This window comes from Corvus kubaryi, unplaced genomic scaffold, assembly GCF_017639235.1.
Source record: "Corvus kubaryi isolate FWS band 111438036 unplaced genomic scaffold, C.kubaryi_AGA036_p1.0 split1-37355, whole genome shotgun sequence".
Taxonomy (NCBI): Eukaryota; Metazoa; Chordata; class Aves; order Passeriformes; family Corvidae; genus Corvus; species Corvus kubaryi.
Window position 1 is genome coordinate 4,002,118 of NW_024582078.1, and position 6,846 is coordinate 4,008,963.

A 6,846-nucleotide genomic window follows, 5' to 3' on the forward strand; every position below is an offset into this window, starting at 1 on the left:
GATCCGTGTGTGATCCGTGTGTGATCCGTGTGTGAAAGGAGATCCATGTGTGATCCGTGTGTGATCCGTGTGTGATCCGTGTGTGATCCATGTGTGATCCGTGTGCGCTGCCGAGGGGTCCCGGGCTGACCTGCCCGGCCCTGGCGAGGCACCACTGACCCCTGCCCCGGGGGAAACCTTGGCAGGGTGGGAGAGACCCAGGACATTCAGGCATTTCTCAGGCAGTTTCCAGTCAAAGTTTCTGAGTCATAGCAGGAATGGAAGTGACTCATGATCCGCTAAGGAGGCAACAGCTGACTGCAGAGCTGGATTCAGGGGTGGTTGGATGGCGGCTGTGACACTCAGCTGCGGCCCAAAAGGACCAAGGGTGACTGACTGTACTGGGAGGGGAAGCTCAGCACCGTCTGTGAGGAGACACAGGTGCCTCATGCTCCCTCCTATCCAGCATTTGCTTTACTGTTAACAGCCTTCCCAAAGGAAAATACCTGCTCTTCCCGGGAAAGAGGCCCAAAGCCAGGATTATTCGCTTGTGTTCAGGAAGCAATCAGAACACAAAGAGTGCTGTCAAGAGTCTAAGTGTTACTGTAATCATAATTATAGTGCAGCAGCTATTAAAGGGAGCTCAGGAACAGCCTCTCCTGACATGGCTGGTTTAAGACAAGCTCCCGCTAACCCCTGAAACCAGGAGGAATGAAGGTGCTGGAGGGTCTCCAAGGTTGTGGGATGATTAAGTCCAGTTAGGACAGCAGAGCAGCACTAACTGGAAACACACAGCTCTTCTCCAGGTACAGGTTCATTATTTCCTCACTGATGTCTTTACAAACCCTGTCCTGCAGCCCTGTGCCTGGGCGTGCTGCTGGCCTGGGGCTGGGCTGAGGCACAAGGAGTGTCTGATCCCTGGATGCTGGCACTGACCCTGAATGGAACCAGTTATCAACTGGGAGAGGGCAGGAACAGGTAATGAAGAAATTCCACAGATCTTACAGGGCTTCCAGAAGCTGACAGACAAATACCTGGATTGTTACTTTTACCTGCTAACCAAAAATTACCCCTTGCTACAACGCAGTCATTGTGTGACTATGTTTAAAGAAAACAAGTGTTTAAACCCCATGAAAGGAAACACGGGAGTGAGTACTTCTTGAATCAGACATTCTCTCATTTCAATATATATGACATTTAATTCCAAGGCAATATTTGTCTCATTGTGTGGCTACCACCAGACCTCCAGAGTCAAAGGATGTCTCTGACTTCCTCTGGTAGTTACTTTTATTTTATCTTTGTTTTTTCTTTCCTTTTCCCCCACTTCCCCATACTGTGCTGCCTGGATTTTACAAAATAGAAGGAGGAAAATGGCAGCTGCGTGTGCCCTAGAAGTGGGTGAGAGCAGCTGGCAGTGGAGGACGAGGTTTGGTACCCAGAGACACTTGGAGGCACCGCCCAGCCACGGGGCGAGCGGGCGCCGGGCTCCACAGGGCTGTGCAGGAAGAAGTTGGGTAATAGCAGAAATTGTGTGCTTGCAGCTGCCTTTGAGCAGTGAGCACAGTTTGACAGCTGAAAGGATAACACTTGTTATTGCTCCTGTTGAGCTGTGCTGTCCCAGTTTTTCCTGCTTGAGACTGGGCCTCTCCTGGCTGTGGCTGTGCGGGGCTCAGGGAGCTCAGTCCCCTCTCTTTTGGCTTTTTCTTGTGCAAATCCAGCAGCTTTGCCCAAACCACGTTGCAAACTGTGGATGGGGTTAGCGAGGGCAGAATCAGGCCCTGGGCTGTGTTATGGGGGTCTCTGTGGAGGTGCCACCCATCCCTACCAGGGGATTTGTGAAGTATCTGACAAATGATCTCAGTATGAGGAGCTGCTGGGTCAGCTCCCACCCTAAGATGGGACCATCTCCCATCGTGTGTCCCAGCTTCTGAAAGACAAATTCACCTCTCCCATCCAGAAACAGCCCCAGCAAACTGCTGGCAGCAGCTCTGTGCCACAGCCCGGCTGGCTGTGCAGGGGGGAGATGCACAGATAACAGATTGCCAGGGAGACTCGTTCACACAGAGCTCCAGCACCTGTGATTAAAGCCAGGAGAGGTGCCCAGGCTGCTGGCTCTGCTCCTGTTTAGCTTTCTAAGGGTCCTTTCCTTCACAGGCTCCTCTGGTAGGAAATTCCAGGCTGCTACAGCTTTGGACAAGGAAATTCTTGCTTGTAGAAAGCAAAGAGTAAGAGCAGCCCAGTGTGCTGCTATTAGCCTGAAACATGGGAATCCCTGTGTATGGTAATTGGCAGTTCCCTGCCATAGCTGAGCACGGGAAGTGGGATTTGTGCTTCCTTCCCCAGTGAGTTTCACAGCCTCTGATGGTATTTATAAAACCCTTGAACCAGAAACCCCTATCAGTCTCTGCCTTTCCCCTGACTCTGCAGAACTGCAGACACCAGACTGACTCCGGGCTTTTCTGGCACGCTTGCAAGGTAGGGAAATGTTTGGGAAGCTGCATAAGAAGCCTCCATCCCATGTCCCTTTCCGAGTGACAGTCACAAAGGAGGAAAGGCCAGGCTTGCTGGTGTTTTTGGTAGAGAAGCCTTGTTCTTGCCTCCTCACCCTTTCTGCAGTCCTGTGCTCACAAGTGGGACATCCTTAGGGCTCAAACTTGGAAAATATCTCCATGTTTGCATTGGGATCCAGCCTTTCCTGTGATTTCAAGCAACTTTAAGGACACTGGATGAGCTGGGGGAGGAGTATGGCCCCAGCACTGCTGCCCCAGGGCTGTAGTGCATGGAAAAGCCAGTCCAGGCTTTCCCTCTGGAAATCTGCTGGAGCTTCTGCAGAGCATTGCCTTGGGATCAGCCATCCCTCCCCAGATTCCACAGCTCCCAGCTCATCTGCCTAATTACCTGGTGGCTTCACCCAGCCAGACAGTGGGCATGGAACAAACCAGGTCTGCAGTGGGAGCAGGGATGGGGTTTTCAGGGAATCTGGTTCTGTCTGCTCTGGGAACAGGCTCAGGCCTTTGGCGCTCACCCGCCCCTACAGAACCTGGGATGTTGGGCTGTGTTAAATGATCCCTTATGGTCGGATCCTTGGCAAGGGCAGCGTGGGAGGTGAGGTGTGAACTCGGTGACCCTCAGCCAGGGGAGCTGCTGGCAGCCATGCGGGTGCTCACTATTAATTACATCATTAAGTCATTATTCATAATGATACACTGCAATCTCATCTGTAAAGAAAATAATTACGCTTGCACTTCAAAGGCTTGTGTTGAGGTCCTTGGAATGGGCATTTTTTCTTGATTCTTCCATGATTAGAATTTAAAGAATGATTATTGTAAGTTTAGAGAGCACCAGTTCCTTTCTTGTGCAGTTTAAGTTCAGACACTCAGGACTGGACCGTGATGCAGTCAGCACCTTTACTTCTGACAGCCAGAGCAATAATGTGTTATTAGCCTGCACGGTGTCAAACCCACTTTCATTTACTCTCCAGCCCTCTGATTCAATCAGCCAGGAATCCACGGTCATTATGCAATCACAAATTGTTTCTGAATTTCATTAAATCAGCATATGGGCCTCAGCTATGTATTTACATCAGCTGAACTTGTGATAATTTATCCAATTGGCCAATTATTATTTTGGAATAAAAGAAGTCATGAGGGATTCTGCTTCATATTAATTTGCCTGCAGAAGACTCAATACAGCCTCTGCAACTCAGCTGCAAAACCAGGTGAAAAATTGCAATCCTGTTGCAGGTTCTGGGATAAATAAGTGCTTTCCTTTCAGTCTTTTACTGCTGCCATATAGTAGGAAAGGGGGAGTGAAATCTTGGTATGATTTAATATGAACGGGTTTAGATTTCAGAGTTTGGGAAAAAAGTTATTGTGGTAACCCCTGTTCTGTGTAAATAGATGGGCTGTGATAAATTACACTATTTTTAAAATAAAACTGCAGTGTGAAGGGTCACTGGATTTCTGGGCTGTATCCAGGACATTACAGGCTGTGTCCTGTATGTGACAGGATGCAGAGAATCAATTCTCTTTGCCTCATAACCTTGTGTTGTTGCTGAGTTGGTGTGGAGTAGAAATCCCTGTTTTGGGGATGTCAGCAGGTCCCAGCCCTCCGGGCAGGTGTCAGTGCTGTCAGTCACCCTGGAGATGTCCCTGAAATAATGGGATTTGTTAGAAATGGGGAAATGCACCTAGGGAGAGACAAGGTGTGGACACGGGATTTAACACCCTGTTGACAGACTGGATTTGCTGACGAGCAATCCCCTGCTGTACCAGAGATAAGGAGCAGCAGCACAGGAGTGAAACAGCTCTGTCTGAGGAGCTGCATCTGTCTGCCTGAAGGAGGGCAGAATCTGGGACTGGGAGAAACGGAGATCCAGATTTACCCCCTGTTGGAGTCATTAGGAAAAGTGCCTCTGATTTCAGCTGAACTTGGACCTGCTTCTCCCCTTCTAATCTTTTCATAACCAGGTTCACATTCATCCAGATCTAATTTCATGTACTTGCAAAGTCTGACTCAGCTATAAATGTTATCAGCTTCCACTCAAACCTGCAGAAAATGGGGAAAAAAGTCAACCTTCCCAGAACAGACACCAAACAGGAGCTCTGCCTTGCTGAGTCAGGGCCTCAGTGTGCCTGGACCCTTATTGTTCTGAAACTTGGAAGATGGTCCGCAAGCCATGAAATAGATAAGTGTGTGATTCCTTGGATACAGTAAAACTTCAGACAGTGCTGAGTGGGAAAAGCTGCAAATGTGTTGATATTTGGGGCAAAGTTTGTTACAGATTTAATTTTAAAGGAAATTTGGGGTAAAACCTCGCAGAATTCTCAAACATCTCCATGCACACTGAGCCTCTTATAGGAATTCATCCCTGTGCAGTTTCTGCCCATAGGAATGATGTTTTTGCACAGCTTTTAAAACAGAAATTACTGGTGATATTTTGTCCCTGCTTGTTTTCCAGACACAGCCTCATGTTTTTAAACATCGAGCTAGTAACTTCCTAAGTTCACAGATTTCACAATAATTTTTGTACTCTGAAGAAACAAGTGGCTGAGCATCCTTCAAGGCAGATGCTTTTGCCACACCGACTGTCCCAGTGTGACTGAGCCTCTCACTGCTGAGGCTGCCAAGTCCTGCAGAGACAGAAAGTGTGGAAATCCTTTGCTGACATCGCCCTGCCTCCAGCGATTCAAATCAAACAGTGATTCACCTGCTCACTCCCAGCACGGTGGTCCCCAGGGAAGGAGACACCTCTTAAGCCATAAAAACAGGGATTTACAGATCAGTATCAGCAGCCACAAGTTGTACCTGGAAGCAAAATTCTGCGCTGTGTATTTATTTCTGCTGCACACACAAAGCTGTGAGAGGGAGAACTGGAGCAGTTTCAATGAGAGAGGGTGAGTGGGGACTCTGAGCTCTGTGTGTCTCCTGGCCGCTCGCTTGCTGGGGATTTTGGATAAGTAATGTAATCTTTGTTTTCTCATCTGTACAGCCAGACAAGTAATATTTAGCATTTTTGTTGGAGTTCTGGATGAAAGGCAGTATGACTGCTAAAATATTGTTGCTGTAGCCTCAGACTTCAACAAATCTGCTTGTGCCCCCGAAGTTTTGCAAGTGGTGATAGAGGAGTGTGGGGAGGGTGTGCTGCTGCTGCCTCTGGCACCGTCTTCTGCAGCCTCACCAGGAGCGTCCCCAGAGGTGGTGGCTGCAGTCCTCGTCCTGTCCCTGGTTATGTAAGGAGGTGACACTGCCTGGAAACACGAGAGATCCCTCTGCATTTCATGGAGAGACGGCCATTGAAATCACGGAAGCAACTACAGCTCCTCCTGGGGTATTTATACATTCTTAACAAGGACAAAAAGCCCCTGAAATTTATTGACTGTTGACATTAGCTTTTCTGGAGTGTGTAGTTTAGAGCTGAACTATAGCTTAAGTCGGGGCTAACGAAGCGATCTCCCAGATCATGAGACCCTGCGCAGTGACTGTGCTGGACTTCTGACCCGATCCTCTCTGTGTGGCTGCTGTCATTCACAAACCCTCAGTGACAAAAACACCATCAGGACATTTATGTGCCGTTTCCTCTTCCTGCATTTTGTGTTTATTGTTGATCACAGGCGTATTTCACTTCAATGTTACAGTTCTTTATTTTTATGCTTTTCTGAAAAAATAAATAAAACCCCCCACACTTCTAAGTGCTGTGTTTCAAGAAAAACTTTTTAAGGGGCGGAGGTGATGTGGTGCTGGTCCTGAGCCCTGTGGTGTCAGTGCTTGGTGACCTCGGAGCTGCTTTTGTCCTGTCCCATGCGTGACTGCTGCAGCATCTCCTCCATATGGAAACACCCTCAGCCCAGTTACCCGCTTGGTCCCTGCTGTTTGCTGACCACACTTTCCTGGAGAAATTCCTCCCGATGTCCACCCTGAGCCTCCCCTGGCCCAGCCTGAGGCCGTTCCCTCTCCTCCTGGCCCTGTTCCCTGGCAGCAGAGCCCGACCCCCCCGGCTGCCCCTCCTGTCAGGGACTTGTGCAGAGCCACAAGGTCCCCCCTGAGCCTCCTTTGCTCCAGCCTGAGCCCCCCCGGCCGCTCCTGGTGCTCCAGCCCCTTCCCCAGCTCCGCTCCCTTCCCTGGACACGCTCCAGCCCCCGCACGAGGGGCCCAGTCCTGGACACAGCGCCCGCAGAGCCCCGGCCCGTGCCCGCCCCGCGGGACAGCCCTGCTCGGTCCCGCTGGATGCACACTCCCGACACAGAACCAACACCGCCCAGAGCCCCGCACCTGCCCCGGCCCTCCCGGAACTTTTGCCGGGGCCCAGGGGCCCCGTCCGTCCCCGCCCGCCCCGCTGGCTCCTCCCCGGGCCGCGGCCGCGGAGGG